At 40.1% G+C, this 17261-nt stretch overlaps 1 long non-coding RNA gene across 1 annotated transcript in view; it reads left to right on the forward strand.

The window, feature by feature from the left end:
- The window catches only part of LOC307191291, a 220558-nt gene extending 217521 nt beyond the window's left edge, over positions 1-3037 (forward strand). Inside the window, exon 4 of the long non-coding RNA XR_013829681.1 lies at positions 2955-3037. This is a non-coding gene — a long non-coding RNA (uncharacterized lncRNA). The remainder of the gene's footprint in view (positions 1-2954) is intronic.
- Positions 3038-17261: the final 14224 nt, after the last annotated feature.

Genomic DNA, 17261 nt, shown 5'->3' on the forward strand with positions numbered 1-17261 from the left:
TTTCATTAGTACTAATGTAAAAAGCATTATAAAGCCTCAGTTTGCTCATTTGAAATTTTCATATCAGCATGTGCTGAAAGCAAAGAACAGCTGCAGTACATAAAACGGCATATTAGAGTCAAGCTTCTTTGGGAGAGGAGGTCAAATTCACTAAAAGTACTAAGAGTACAAACCGAGGGAAAAATGGTCAGAAATACAGAGGATAATTCCATACACCAGGTACTACTGTGTGCATTTTATGCTTGCTTTTCTTTCAAGCAAAAATAACAATCCTATGAGATAGGCATTATCATTCCCACTTAATAGATGAATGAATAAACTAAAGCTTAGAAAGGTTAAGAAATTTGTCAAATGTCACACATCTCTGTAGCAGAGCCAGGATTTGAACCTACACCTGTTGTATCCCGCTTTCTCCACTAATCTTTATAAACACATTTGGAGGAAGTTAATTAGTCACCCCTGGAGGAAACTATCCTAGGATTGTGAAGTCCCAAGGTGGAAAAAAAATCAATTTAAGAACCCTGTTTCGTTCACCTTTGTATTTCTCCTGGTGTACAGCAGAGATGTTCAATCTTTGTGAAATGAATAAGTTTATGAATGAATGAACTAAGGCAGGAATTCCTTTACTCCTGTGATAAGATTGTTTAGATCGGCTGAGGATCTCAGGGCAACCTGCTGACATCTAAAGCCGCTGTATGTGCCTCCTCTTCTAAATGCCATCAGCAGGTGAAAGAGAAGGTTATCTATTATAACTGTTGTCTGAAATTACTTGTAAGCCGGTTAAAAAACAGACTTCATGAATGCAACCACGGGCAGTCATTCAGAGTTTTAAACCCTTCCTCCACCCGCCCTAGAGACTTGGCTTCCTAGAGTCTCTCTGTATTGGAGTCCTGCGGGCCAACTGCAGACACCTCTTCCAATTTATAATGGTATCAGCTATGTTGGACTGCTACAACATGACGATATGGGTGGGGTTCTAAAAATTATATATTCAAATTCCCTTTTATCTCCTAAACACCTTCATAAGGTTTAAGTCTGAGGTTTCACTTAGATAAATTGCAGAGCTGAAAAACAAAACAAGGCAAAATGGAATAACGGACACAGAATCAGAGATAATACTGAAATAAGGACAGGATAGGTGGGAGAAAAATGGGGGAGATAAGAAACGGGGGGAAGCACCCAGAGTCTTTAAATGGAAGTTCAGATTCTAGCAAAGGTGGAGAGTTGGCCCTTGCTTCCTTTGTACCAGAACTCGTGGTAGCCGGGCACTTTCTGCTTCCCAGCTGTAGGATGGATCAGCTGCTCCTGCAGTCACGGGGGAAAACACCACTAAGAGAATTTGCTCATTCTCTTGCCCTGTAATGCTTACCCCCTGGCTGGTATTGCTAAAAACACCTACTTTTCTCATGATAGAACAGGTAGGTTTACCTCTGCCGGACTTTGCTTGCTTTCTTCTTCTCAGTTCATTGATCCACCCATGGCTTTATTCAGACGTTCAACAAAAATTTATCGAGGACCTCTTTGTGCCAGGATCTGTTCTAGAGGTAAACCCTGCCTCCCCGTACTGACAGGTTGGTGGGTGATGCTTATGTTCTGTGCTTGCAGCTACTACATCAGGGGGTCACTCCGTAGCCTTCTGTTGCTTTTTCATTGTCATTTGGCAGGTATCTGCCTGAGGCTTTTCTCTCATTACGTGCAGGGTGGAATTCAGTGCTTTGCAGATATGAATGATTATAGTGAACGGACTGCTGGATGTTTCTGTTATCTTGGTGAATTGTACGTATTTTTTTCAAAAGCTAGTTTACTTTTGAGCTAGATTTTTTTTTTTTTTTCTTTTTTTAAATCCCACAACGTCCTTGTGGAGCACGCCAATGCCCGGGATGGCTGGAGCCAGAGCCCTGCCCACTCAACTCCCCGTCACACTCCCCTGTGTCGAGCTAGATATTTTAAACAAGGCAAAACAAACCAGAAGGGGCTCATCAAAATTCCCAACGGATCGACGAACGTTTAGTGGCTTTTTGTGGAAAGCACTGGTCAAGCGACACAGTTGTGGGGTGAGTCCCCATGCTGCTGGGCTCTTTATTCCTATTAAAATGCAGCCAACCTGGACCTTGAAAGGTGTGGCTTAGAGCAAGCTCTGAGAACACCCCAGCCCAGCCTCCTAATTTTCCTGTTTTGCCCCAGAGAGCCACAGCGCCTTCCCAGGGTTGTTCAGCTAATGAGTAGGTACAGCTGGGAGGAGAATTCTCATAGTCTGTCGTCTGTCCAGCGTTGTTTTCTGCAGATCCATTTGCTTGGGAGGGCTTAGCCCTTCTTGGGCTTTTATTGGGTTTTGCTGTAGGAATCTAACGCTAGGTAGGTTTCTCAGGTAGTTGGAGCTGGGGGAGCAGCCATGACAACGGGGTAGGGTGAGAGGCAGGGAGACGTGGAAGGAGAGAGGACCCTGAAGGACCAGGACAGTGGGCCTAGGGGGTACTCTGCCTCCTTCCACTTTACTCCAGGCTGGTCTTAGTGAGGTTTTCGGGGCAGCCTGGTCCTGAGTGCAGAGGGTAGGGGACGCCTTGGGTGGGTACCTGGCAGTCTGTGGGAAATGTGTGTGTGCATGTGTGTGCGTGTGTGTGTGTGTGTGTGTGTGTCTGAGGGAGGGGAAGAGGCTCACAGTGGAGGGATGTGACATTTATTCTGATTCCCATTCAAGTCATTTGCAAATATTTCAAATTATAGAGCATTTTTCTTAAAAAGAAGTAAGTCCTAAGTAATAATAATAATAACAATAATAAATAACACTGGATCTAGGAATTGATGTTCATTGTTTACAGCAATTCCTTCTAAATATGTTTCTTTGATGTTAGAAGTTGGCTTTGGTCTCCTCTGAATCCTGGAAGATGTAATGGAATGTTAAAGATGGTTTGGAATGGAACCTTTATTGGTGTGATTTTTGATTCGTTTCACAGGTCGAACATTCTGGCCGGAGACATCTGAAATGTACAGTCAAGTGAGTTATGCCAGCCAACGTGGGATAGAGAGCAAGGTGGAGAGGGGTGAGTACGAGAGTGCAAGGTTTAGACGCTGAGTTCACAGCACAACTACCAACCTACTGTGAGGCTTTGGGCAAATCAGGGTTCTTTCTATTCTGAAGTTTCATGATGCAAGTTCTACATGAATTCTGTACCATCAAAATTCATGCCTGCTTGAATAATTCAGAAAAGAGGGTTTCAGGTGGAGCTATTCAGACAGACATTCTTCATCTTTCAAGTCAGTGATGGAAAATGATCAGAACTCCAGGATCAGATGGCTGAGGTTCAGAAATTTTATTCATTCACCATGAAGACATTTTGATATTGAATTTAATGTTGTCCAGGCTTAGTTTTTCTATTTTTGTCACTTTTTAGTTAAAACGTTAGTTAGATTAGCAATGCGTTTACCTTAGCTATAGCAGAGCTAACATCTGAATAGAGACGTCATCAGAAAATTAATAAGGCTTTTCTGTTTCTTTGGTAAAGAATAGTCATCGATTTGCATAAAATATGTCTTGATTATAGTGACCAGCACCTGAAAGAATATTGTGAGCCTAGGATTCTATTGTGGAATACAGGGTTTTTTACATTGAAACATGATTATGAAAATTCCAACATTCTTACTCCTGATGGTTAAAAGGAGAGGGATAACAGTTGAAATAAATTATTGCTGTTGAAAATTTAAGTGTAAATCAGATTCTAATGCATTAGTGTGCTAGTTGTCTTCATTATGCAAAGTATTGTGTTATAGATGGAAAAATGAATCTCTCTTCTTGAGAAGAAATATTATTCAAGAGTTCTTTGATCATAAAGGGCCCCTGGAAATGTCACAGAAAATCCTCTTTTCTGTAGATTTGTTCGTTGTCTCACTATCCCATAGACCTTTTTCTCACATTTTAGCTTGGTGTTCTAGATCTGAGAGTTAGGGTGCTGCCTCCTTAAAATACTTTGAAGAAGTCTTTTCCTGTATGATTGTTCCCTATTGAGAAAAAAGAGATGTATTTAAGATTTCTATTTTAGACCCACTGTTATGATGATCGGCACATGTAAGCTGTGTTTACCTTTTCTGGAGAGCAAATTGGCAGTAAATATCCAGAACCTTAAACTGCTTGCTTATACCCTTTGGCTCCGTAATTTCACGTCTAGAATTTTCTCCTAATGCCATAATCAGAGATGACAGATGAAATTGGTGTGCAGAGATGCTTGTGTAAGAAATATATGTAAGAAAATTGGAAATAAATGATGTCCAATAATGGGATGGTAACTGAGTTACAACACACCCACACAGTGAAATTTTATGTAGTCATTTAAGTCATGTTTTCATAGCATGTTTAGTGCTCTGAGGTTAAATGAAAAAGAGCAGCAGTATGTAAAGTTATATAGAAGATATATTCCCAGTTTTATTTATGTATTCAATCAAATACCTCAAAGTATTTTGAGGTATAATTTACATACAGTAAGATTTTCCCTTTTCAGGTATATATGTATACATATATATATATATATATATATGTATATATATATTTTTTTTTTGCGGTACACGGGCCTCTCACTGTTGTGGCCTCTCCCGTTGAGGAGCACAGTTTCCGGACGTGCAGGCTTAGCGGCCATGGTTCACAGGCCCACCTGCTCCGCAGCGTGTGGAATCTTTCCGGACAGGGGCACGAACTCGTGTCCCCTGCATCGGCAGGCGGACTCTCAACCACTGCGCCACCAGGGAAGCCCTCATGTCTATATTTTGATTAGTTTTGACAAATGTATGTGGTCGTGTGATAACCACCACAATCAAGATATAGACTCTTCTACCCCAAGCAGTTTCTCTTGCCCCTTGGTACTCGGTCCTCTCCCTCTACTCCCAGTCCCTGCAAACTATAGTTTTGCATTTTCCAGAAAGTCAGCTAAATGGATTCACCCAGTGTGTTGCCTTTTGCATCTGCCGCTTTCACGTCTGAGACGCGTTTATGTTGTGTACATCAGTGCTTCACTCCTTTTATTGTGGAGCAACATTACAGTGTATGGACGCATCACAGTTCGTTCATTCACCAGTCCATAGACATTTGGATTGTTTCCAGTTCCTGATGATTATGGATGATTTGTGTACGGGACATAATGTTTTTACTTCTCTTGGGTAAACATTTTAGAAGGGTTACTGGGTTGTATGATGAGTGTATGCTTAAGAAATTGCCAATGTCTTTTTCAAAGTGTCTGTACCATCTTGCATTCCTACCAGCAATGAGAAGTCCAATTCCTTTGAATCCTCGAAGCTCATGGTATTGCCCATTTAAAAATTTCAGCTGTTCTAATAGGTGTGCAATGGTTTCTCATTTTCCTAGTGAGTAATGTCAAGCATCTTTTCGTGTACTTATAAGCCATCCATGTATCTTCCCTAGTAAAATTTAAATCTTTTAAATTTATTTAAATCTTTTAAAATTAGTTGTTTCCTTATTACTGAGTTTTGAGAGTTCTTTATATATGCTGTATACAATTCCTTTGTCAGATATGTGATTTGAAAATATTTTTACCAGTTTATAACTTATCTTTTCACTTTCATAATAATGTCTTTTAAAGAACAAAAGTTTTAAATTTATCAACTTAGCTGTTTTAAATTTTATGTTCCATGCTTTTTTATAGTACATTTTTTGTTTAGAATAGTTTTAGATTTATACAAAAAATTGCAAAAACAGCACAGAGAGCTCCCATAAACCCCACACCCAGCTTTCCCTCTTATAAATGTTCATATGATTTATTTGTTACAACCAATGAATATGGCTTCTAGGAAGTCTTTGCCTGTCCCAAAGTCACAATGATTTTCTGTTTTATGTAGAAATTTTATAGTTTTATTTTTTCACTGTAGAGCTATGATACATTTTGAGTTATTTTTTGTGTATGATCTGAAGGAATGTTGAGGTTCGTTTTTTTTTTTTTTTTCTTTTCTGTGTGGGCATTCAGTTGTTGCAGCACTATTTGCTCAATGGAACTTTTAATTTTAAAATATACATATATGTATATATATAAAATGTATGTACATACATGTGTGTATATAGTAATGTATATATTACTGAAAGATATGCTGGAATGGTGGTTTCATTTCATCTTTTACCTTGGATGTCTTCCGTATGTCTCTACAATTCTACGAGCATAAGTTTTGAGTGAGCAGACACAGTGTAGGGCAAAGTGATAGTGAAGGTAAACGAAGTAGAAGCAGAGACTGAGAGAAGCTGGCCTCTGAAGGAGGGGTACCCAGTCACCCGCTTGTCAGTTTCTGAACTACCCTGCAGAGCCTGCAAGGCCTGCCTCTGCTGTGGTTCCCCTTTTCCTCTGTAGTCTAGTCAGTCCAGTGGCTGAGAATCCTGTGGTTTTTACTTCCGCTTCCACCCTTACGATAAATACCCACTACTCTGTTTATTGCAACCTAAAGGAAACATACCAGCCAACCTAGGCACATAGAAATCCAGCACCTCTTTACGGGGTAAGGATGAATGACTAAAGAAAAACACGTACCCCCCCCCAACAAACAAACAGACAAAGAGTTTGGCCTCCATTGTGAAATTAGAGCTATGTCTTTTATTACAATATTGAATTTCTGATACTTGTAAGTATATTGCTAAGATCAAGGGATAACATATTCATATATTAACCATTTATTTATTTTTTAATTTGTTTTTCATATTATTCCAGCTCAGACACCAGAGATCTGGAAACAAGGGAATTGCGGTTGGGGGTAGAGAGAGGGTTGCAGGTAGAACATTTCTGAACATAGGCCAAAACTCGTACTTGTGACACTGATTATCATCAGAGATGGCAAAAGCGTCGCCAAAGCTGAGTCTGTGTACGTGAGACATAGCATGTCATGGCTAAGATCGTGGGCTGGGTCTAAAGGCCATCTCTGGGACTTTCTTAGGTGTGTGACCTTGAGCAGGTTCCAAAGTCCCCTTAAGCCTCAGTTCCTCCTTGTGCACACGGGGGTGATTGGGAGGCGTCTATCAGGTAGTGTGCCTGGCACAGAGGAAGGGCCACTTCATGTCCTTGCTCCCTAATAGTCCCCAGCGCTCATGCCAGGCACCCAGAGGCCTTGTGTTCATGCCTGAACTTTCAGGCTAATTGTTCACTTTGCAATGAAGGCCTCCCCTTTCACTGAGCCCTTGAGCCACACCATCTGTCTGGCCATCTCTGTCTCCCTGTGTGGGTTCCTGCCTCCTTTTTAAGACCCTTAATTAGGTTTGGGTGATCGAATGATCAGTACCACCTGAGCATCAGTTACTAGCAATAAATGTGGCCCCTCTGAGTAACTATGGCATACTAATTGTTTCCACATAAAAGTAGTTTTCTGCAGCTTTGATTATACCTAAAATAATGCTAAATTATACCCAGGGCATATTTAACATTTTTTGGTTTGAAATCATTCTCCTCAGGTTCATGTGGTCAATCCAGAAACATCTGCAGTGACATTGGGGATAAAATTCTTTCGTTCTATTTGTTTTTCCAGTTTTTAACTCCAGTGCCTTTTTTTTAGCATCCCATTGGGAAGTTTAACGTCCCATTGTCTCTTCTGTTTTCTGGCTCATGTTTCCTAAATAGCCAATTAATTGTCTAATAGGCACTATCTCTGGGAGGTTGTGGCTCTTTGCCAGGCATTAGTACTGTCATGCCAGGCCTAGCGTGTTAATTCTTTCACTGACTTTCCCTCCAGGTCCACAGGACAGAGGCAACAGGCCAAAGAAGCTACTGAGTTGAAACAGCTACAAATTCAATTCAACTAGGATTAGGTTAGCACCTGCTAGAGGCAGTGTGCCTAGTGGTTAGGGCAAGAGGCCCGGAAATGAACCACAAATAAGCACAATGGATTGGGTATGAGAAAAAAATCCCACTATTTCCAGCACTATAATCAAACTTTTCTTATTTTCGTTATACGATGGTATATGTAACATGCTACAAATACATAATCTTTTGGAGGCTTATTTTAATTTTCACATTGGGTCTCAGTGTTGGGGATACCATAGGCAGAGGTGTACATGCCCAGTCTAAAGGGAGGAGAGCTATTTAGATCTGACTGATTTTTTTAATAAGGTTTTGTATAATAGAAATATCTCATAATTAATTAATTTTAAGAATATATTTAAAGATTGTAATTGGGAGGAAAGCTAGTCAGGAGTCACTACAATAGTCCAGGAGAGGGGAAAGTGACAGGGATTAGAGTGGGGGGAGGAGATGGAGAGATGAGGACAGATTTGGGGTTTTTTTAAAATGCTTTTTGTTGGACTTCCCTGGTGGTGCAGTGGTTAAGAATCCACCTGCCAATGCAGGGGACCCAGGTTCGAAGCCTGGTCCTGGAAGATCCTACATGCTGCAGAGCAACTAAGCCCATGCGCCACAGCTACTGAGCCTGCGCTCTAGAGCCTGTGCTCCGCAACAAGGGAAGCCACTGCAATAAGTCTGCGCACTGCAATGAGGCAGCTAGAGAAAGTCCGTGCACAGCAACAAAGACCCAAAGCACCCAAAAATAAACAAATAAGTAACTAAATTTTAAAAAATGCTTTTTGTTGTTTAATTCACAGACTGTAAAAAGAACAGCTCTTGGTGTATAGTGCTATGAGCCTTAACAAATGTAGAGGGTCATGTAAATCACCCCCCATCATGATGTAGAATAGTTCCATCTCCCCTCCCCCAAGAAACCCCTCATGTTGTAGTCACCCCTCCCCCACCTCTAAGCCCTGACAACCACTCATCTTCATCCCCGTAGCTTTGCCATATCTAGAATATCAGAGAAGTGGAGCCTTATTGTATTTAAATTTTCGAGGCAGGTTTCCTTCATTTAGCATAATGCGTTTGAGATATAGCCATGTTATTCACATATCAATAGTTCGTTCTCGTTTTTTCCAAGTAGTATTCCATTGTAGAGATACAGCAGTTTGTTTAATCATTCACCTCCTAAAGAATATTTGTGTTGTCCCCAGTTTTTGTCAGCTATGAATAGAACTACTATATACATTTATGTACAGGTTTTTATATGAATATAAATTTCACGTCTCTAGAAAAAACACGTAGGTGTAGGAGTAACGGGTCACATGACAAGTGTCTGTTGAGCTTTATAAGAAACTGCCGAATTATTTTCCAAGGTGGATGTACCATTTCGCATTTTTACTAGTGATGCGTGAGCATTGCAATTGCTCCGCCTCCTTTCAAGTATTTGGTATTGTCTTTTAAAAAATCATTTTAATGGGTGTGTAGCAATACCTCATTGTGGTTTTTTTTTTGTTGTTGTTGTTGTGTTTGCGATACGCGGGCCTCTCACTGTTGTGGCCTCTCCCGTTGTGGAGCACAGGCTCCGGACACGCACGCTCTGCGGCCATGGCTCACGGGCCCAGCCGCTCCACGGCATGTGGGATCTTCCCGGACCAGGGCACGAACCCGTGTCCCCTGCATCGGCAGGCGGACTCTCAACCACTGCGCCACCAGGGAAGCCCCCTTCATTGTGGTTTTAATTTGCATTTCCCTAAAGCCTAATGATGTGGAGCATCTTTTCACGTACTTAAATGTGTGATATTCTGGATATGAGACCTTTGCTGTGTATATGATTTGCAAACATTTTCTCCCAGTCTGTAGCTTGTCTTTTTGTTCTGTTAGTGTCTTTGATGCAACAAAAGTTTTAGTTTTGATGAAGTCCAGCTTATTGAAGTCTGCTTTTAAACAAACCCAATTAAAGCTTTTAACTTCAGACATAAAATCTATGCTCTTTGTGGCATGCATTTGCTATTATATATATTTAGCATCAGAATGTTTTCAGGCTTATGGTTGCACAAGTTGTGCACTGCACAACTCTAGGAGGTATGATTGTTATGGACCACAATGTATGGCAACCCCAAGAGCCATAAAGTGTGCAACCTTTACAGCCATCCATTATCTCTGCAGTGTCTTCTTTACTGCACAGATTGCCGTCATTGCTGTGGTTCTGTTTTACTTCTCCTGTCATTTATTTGTTATCATGTGGAATGTATATTGGAGGTATGTTTAAGAAGCTCCTCTATATGAACCATCTAAAGCTAACTTCTTCATACTGACTCTTCCTCTCCTTGGGGTTCCAGCAACATCATGCTTTCAGGATGGCTTCCTCAGCTGACTCTTTCCATCAGTTCACATTTATGGAAATTGGAAACTCCCTGCGCTTAGCCAGTTTCCACTGTCTAGACAGCCATGGTTTTGAAACTCACATCTAAACAAATGACTAAAAACCTAAGATTTGTAGCATCATCCGTTACACTACTCTGGATTTGCATTTTTAAAAAGCAACAGAATATATAAAAGGGAGAAAAAGCAACAGACTGTAAAGACAGAGATGCCATTTGCAGGTAATATTTTGGCTATGAGTAATACATTATTAACTCCAAGTAGCTCTGAGTAAACTGTGAGGTGGCACATGACTTCCCCCGACCATATGAGGTACCATTCAGTGGTAGAGATTTTTATATTCTGAGTAGTTGAATGGTTGTACTTTCTTGCTCCCAGTTAAAGATGGGATCACAAGCTGGTAGTTGGTCAACAGTGAGTGTCAGGGCAGAACCAGAAAAGCTTCAACAGAACAGAATTGTTCTCACTGTCCTGCTATGTCATCATCTTCATCAATTAATACAGGCTCTAAAATGCTGCACTGTGTGAGGCAGGGTTAGGGAAGGAGGAACAGACGTCCTATTTATGAGTTGTTTTTACTCAAAATCAGGCTGATTATGTTTTCATCTAGGGAAAGTGCAGAATCTGATTGTATCTTGGGAATGAAGATAAGTTAAATGGGGAAATTGTTAAGGAGGGTATCTTGGAAGGTGTGGACTTTGAAGGCGGAAGGTTTGGGAGGAGTGGGTGTGTGCATGGCCAGGCCACTCAAGATGGCTGTTCTCTTGCTCCCTGTACATCCCCTGCTCAGCCAGTCCCTACTTCACTTATACCCTACTCACATGACTATCCAATCCTCTTAATCATAGGGCTTAATCAGTAACTACCTACGTGATTGCCCCCCCCCCGCCCCCGCCCCAGCCGCTGGTTTCCCTGGTGACTGATGAGCCAAGCTGATGTCAATTCCCCCTATAAATGGTAGCCTCCTTCCCCCCTGAATAGCAAGGGGGGCTGCCTAGCCTTGCCCACTGTCTGCCGTACATGGTGGCATGTTGCTCCAGGGCTTTGCTTCGGACTTGTAAGATTCCCTGTCCATTAAACCACTGCTGTCTTTGTCTCTGTTGCTGTCTCTGGGCTCTTTCTTCTGTCTCATGGCTGGGCAACTACAAGGCTTGTAAGACTGGGAAGTGCAGCCCAACAGTGTGTAATATCACAGGTAGGTAAGAAGATCATGTAAGAAGGGATTACTGCTTGGAGGATCCAAAGAAATGGCTAGAGGAATAAGGGAAGGGAATAATTTATTTGAGGGGCCCTTGATCCTGCTTTAAGTAGTGATGAAATAAGAAAAGGTAAAACCAGTAGGTCTTCTGTTTTGTAAGTAAGCCCCTGAAGATACTATAGGGAAGGTGATCTTCCCTGGATGTCTTCTACCTACCTGGCTTCTTCATAATAAGCTACAGAATGATTTCAGAAAGCATCCAGTTTTCCACCATGATATATAATGCTAGTTGTAGGGTTTTTGTTTTGTTTTATAGAAGTTCTTTATCAAGTTGATTAAGTCTCAACTTAATGATTTTTTTTTATGAACGGGTGTTGGATTTTGCCAAATGCTTTTTTTTTTTTTGCATCTGTTGTTAAGATCGTATGATTTTTCTTCTTTAGCCTTTAGATGTGATGGATTACTTTAATTGATTTTTAAATCTTGAAGCAGTCTTAAATACCTGTAATAAACCCCACTTAGTCATGATATATAATTTTTTTATATATTATTGGATTGATTTGCTAACCTTTTATTAAGGATTTTTGTATCTATATAAATGAAAGATAGTAGTCTGTAAATCTCCTTTCTTATAATGTCTTGATCTCATTTTGTTCTTAGCTGGTTTTATTAATGCTGGCCTAATAGAATGAGTTAGGAAATATTCCCTTAGCTTTATTTTCAGGAAGAGATTGTAGACAATTAGCATCATTTTTCCTTTAAACGTTTGGTAAAATTCACCAGTGAAACCATCTAGGCCTGATGCTTTCTTTTTTGGAAGGTTATTAATTCTTGATTAAATTTATGTAGTAAGTATAGGCTTATCCAGATAATCTGTTTCTCCTTGTGTAAGTTTTAGTAGGGAGTGTCTCTTAAAGAATTGGTCCATTTCATTTAAGTTATCAAAGTTTTGGATATAGAGTTGTTCATAACATTCTGCTATTATTCTGTTGATGTTCATGGAATCAGTAGCGATCCTTTTTTTTGTTGTGGTTCAATTTTTTTTAAATGTGTCTTTATTATTGGAGTATAATTGCTTTACAATGTTGTATTGGTTTCTGTTGTACAACAAAGTGAATCAGCTATAAGTATACATATATCCCCTCCCTCTTGAACCTCTCTCCCATCCTCCCTGTCCCACCCCTCTAGGTGGTCACAAAGCATCAAGCTGATCTCGCTGTGCTATGCAGCAGCTTCCCACTAGCTATCTATTTTACATTTGGTAGTGTATATATGTCAGTGCTACACTCTCACTTCGTCCCAGCTTCCCCTTCCCCTTCGTGTCCTCAAGTCCTTTCTCTGTGTCTGCCTCTTTATTCCTGCCCTGCCACTAGGTTCATCAGTACCGTTTTTTTAGATTCCAGATATGGAATCCTTTCATTTCTGATGTTAGCAATTTGTGCCTTTGTTTTTTTTTTTCTTATACAGCCTGGCTATAAGTTTAACAGTTTTATTGATCTTTTCAAAGAACCAGCTTTTGGTTTCTCTATTGATTTCCTTTTTATTTTTTAATTTCATTGATCTCTGCTCTAACATTTATTTCTTTTCTTCTGCTTGCTTTAGTGTTCATTTATACTTTTTCTCTAGTTTCCTAAAGTGAAAATGTAGGCTACTAATTTTAGATCTTTTCTAGTGTATGCATTCAGTGCTATAAGTTTCATTCTAAGCAATCCTTTCACTGAATCCCACACATTTTGATAGGTTGTATTTTCAGTTTCATTTAGTTAAATACTTTTAAATTTCTCTCGAGACTTCTTCTATGACTCATGTGTTATTTAGAAGTATGATGTTTAATCTCCAAATATTTGGGGATTTTTCTAGCTGTCTTTCTGTTACTGATTTCTAGTTTAATTCCATACTATGGCCTAAGACCATAGTATGATTTCTATTGTTTTAAATTTGTAAAGATGTGTTTTATGGCTCAGAATGTGGTTCTTATTTTGAACAAATATTTACCTATTAGATCAATTAAGACTAAGAAAAATACAAGATTTTATTTTACCTTCATTTATTCCTTCTCCAGTACTTTTCCTTTCTTTATGTAGATCTGAATTTCTGTCTGTTGCCTTTTGGTGTTACAAGTTATTATGTGATCTCAATTTTCTGATGGATCTAAGAAAAGTCACTGATTTTCAGTCTGTTCAGTTTTTATCTTGTTGTGAGGATAGGAGTGATGACTTCCAAGTTCTTTACATGTTAGATCTGACGATAAAAGACCACATTGTATTTTTTTATGACTCACTTTTTAAATTTACATACAGAAAAATTCACTCTTTTGGTATAAAGTTCTGTGGTACAAACAGATACAAAGGTTCTGTGTCCAAATCTCTCTTTTTATAAGGATACTAGTCATACTGGATTTAGGACTCACCCTAATCCAGTATGACTTCATCTTAATTTAAAATCGCATCTGCAAAGATCCTATTTCCAAAACAGGTGACCTTCTGAGGTTCCAAGGACATGAATTTGGTGGTGGTAGTGAGGGGGGCACAATTCAACTGAATGCATTTTAACACTGAAAGGAGGAAGTGATTGAAATGGTGCTTGGCCAGAAAGCTTCAGGACATGTGATAGACAGAATGTCCCCTCTCCTCCTCTGCCCCAGCAAAAGTGTTCACATCCTAATCCCCGAAATATGTGTATATGTTGCTTTACATGCCAAAAAACAAGGACTTTGCTGATATAACTGAGTTAAGGATTTTGAGATGGAGTGATTCTCCTGGGTAATCTCTGGAGATATGCAGTGCAATCACAAGGGTCCTTATAAGAGGGAAGCAGGAGAGTCTAAGGCAAAAGGAGATGGAATGATAGAAGTTGGAATGATGAGCTCTGGAGATGAAGCAAAGGGCAATGGGCCAAGGAATGCCAGCAGCAGCCTCTGGAAGCTGGAAGAGAAAAGGAAGTTGATTCTTTCTGGAGCTTCCAGAAAGAACACAGCCCTCCTGACACCTGGATTTTAGCCTCCTAAGAGTCATTTCGGACTTCTGACCCCCAGAACTGTAAGAGAATACATTTGTATTGTTTTAAAGCACAAAGTCTGTGGTCATTTGTTATAGCAGCAGTGGAAAGAGAGCTCGTTCAGCTGGTTCCTAGAGATAGAGTGAGTCCTGGCTGTGGATGAAGAAGAGGTAACAGTGGAGAAATGGAGGAAAGGACTGAAGAAGAATCAGGCAAGAACTAGTGAGTGTGCATCTGGGGCAAATGAGAAGTCAAAGAAAGCATGTGTGCTTCTGCCCTGTTAAACAGACATGTCTTCTAATTTGGGAGATGATTTTAAAGAAATTTTTTTAAATTGAAGTATAGTTGATTTACAATGTTGTGTTAATTTCTGCTATACAGCAAAGTGATTCAGTTATACATATATACATACATTCTTTTTTTAATATTCTTTTCCATTGTGCTTTATCATAGGATATTGAATATAGTTCTCTGTGCTATACGGTAGGACCTTGTTGTTTATGCATTTTATATATGAAAGCTCACATCTGCTAACCCCAGCCTCCCACTCCATCCTCCCCCAACCCCCTCCCCCTTGGCAACCACCTGTCTGTTTTCTATGTCCATGAGTCTGTTTTCTGTTTCATAGATATGTTCATTTGTATCAGATTTTAGATTTCTTGAGGATGTGATTCAAAAAGGCAGGCAGATTCTGTTTAGGCCTGAAATTTTAAATAAAAATGATATAAGTTTATAGAAGAGGTGGTGTTTTCTTAAATTAATGACTGAACTTAGGATGGACATGCAGTTTTTCAGATTCACAACACTCCCAAGTGATCTTCATAATCATGTTCCTTCCAGATGGCCTCCCACAGATGCCCTTGTTCACTTTACAAAACACCAGCATGTTGAAAGGACCTCTCAACATTTGGTATTGAGGGGTGTTAAAGGCTCACTTTGACCTGGAGAGCTAAGAAATATCTGTAGCCAAGCAGACACTTCATAGGTGGGATGATCCCTGAAAAGGACTATTTACCCAGGAGCATAGAGAAATGTCAGGGCAGGAAAAAGTAGTTGGACATTACCACTCATTATCGAGTTTGGATCAGACTCTTGGTTAAAAATAAAGTCGCTGCTGGCCAGCTCATTCTGTCATGACCCCAGACTTCTTAGGAAACAGTAATGCTGGAACTCTTTTCTCAAAGACATAGCAAATTATGAGAACATCATGCCAAACGGGATAAGAGATCAGATGCCCAGCAAAGGACTTCAAAACCATTTAAAAATTATTAAAACAATCTTTTATTTGAAAAATAAATGGTGATAGCTACAAGTTTCTTTTAACACTTGATTTTATTTATTTTAAAGAGGAACACTATTTTAAAAGGCAAGGGAGATTCTAGAATTGTGTCCCCAGAGATTCTTGAAAAAATAAAAATGAGACATTTATCTGCCTGGGATGGATGCAGGAAGTCACTGCCCACTCAGGTAAATAGGTGAGATCAGAGCAAAACTTGGCAGTCAATGGTTTTGAAGTCTTTTTCTCCAGTTAGAGACCTTCAAAAAATGCTGATGCCCAAGCCCCAAACCCTGATATTCTGATATAACTGTTTGAGAAACAAGACTAAATGGGTCTGGAGTTCCGAGAAAATTCCTTGATTGACAGAAATTTTCTAGTTACGGTGACTTAATTTTAATAAAATGATCATATTTATGATCACTTTAATTTTAATAAAATTATCACATTTTATAATTATTGTCAAAATCTTATCAGTGTGACCACTTGAGTGAGACAAATTCTTTAACAGATTTCACGTAGCCAGAGTTCATCACATACTAAATATGCAGGCTTACCCTTAAGAAACTGCAGTTCAGTAGAGAAGTGAGGCATGTAAAAAAGGGAAGAGTTCTCACGCCCTGAGATATATACCGGCATAGAATTATGTTTAAATTAAAGGAGTAGGAGACAGGGAGGAGAGGTTAGATTTATTCAAGGTCGGGTTGGGGTGATGTTGAGATAAGAGAGGCTTTTGGTCGTAGCTGAGTTTGGAAAGCCAACTAGGGTTTGTGAGGTCGACAAACAAAGAGGGCATTTCCAGACCCAGGGAAAGCAGGTGAAAAAGCATAGACCTGAGACAGCATGTTTAGCAGATGATTATTCATCTGGCTGGAGGGCGACATTTGGGAGACACAGCAGGATTTGGGGTTGGCAGAAGGTAGGAAGTGAGGCTGGAGAGTCAAGCTGGACCCAAGGATAAGGCTCCCTTTCAACCTTTCAACAGGGGCCACATCCTAGAACCGATGGCCAACAGTTGGAGGGTTCTAAGACATGGGACGTGAACATACTTGCTTTTTTGCAGGATCCCTCTGGCAGTCCTGGGGAGGAGTCTAGGAGGAGTGAGACTGGAGGCAGGGAGAGAAGTAATGAGGGTGCTGCCAAACCCAGGCAGAAGAGTTGAACTAAAGTGACTAGAGAGCAAGGGCTAGATCTAAACTATATCAGGGAGGCAGGATAAACAAGACCTGGCCAAAGGGCGATGGATACAAAGGAGACGGGGAGGCAGGCTGACTTCCAGATTCTTTATCTGACCAGCCAGATGACTTATGATACCCATTACGCACTAAACACCATTGACTTTATAGACTCAGTACTACAGGAACAGATATCTTCCGCTTAGCTCAGCAGCATGGAGAGGGAACAGTGTTTCTGCAGGTCTCCCCAGCCTCCAGTGTTTGGATGGGGGTACAGGGGTGTGGGGTTTGTGTGCAGGTGTTCAGGGTAGCATATTGGAATGAAGTAACGCCGTCTGCTTTAGTTGTGGTAAAATAAAACAACATAAAATTTACCATTTAACCATTTTTAAATGTACAGTTCAGTGGATATATACCACTTCAGGGGTATATAATGTTGTTATACAACATATATACCACTGTAGTGTGTGTGT

Source organism: Stenella coeruleoalba (genome assembly GCF_951394435.1).
Source record: "Stenella coeruleoalba genome assembly, chromosome: 9".
Taxonomy (NCBI): domain Eukaryota; kingdom Metazoa; phylum Chordata; class Mammalia; order Artiodactyla; family Delphinidae; genus Stenella; species Stenella coeruleoalba.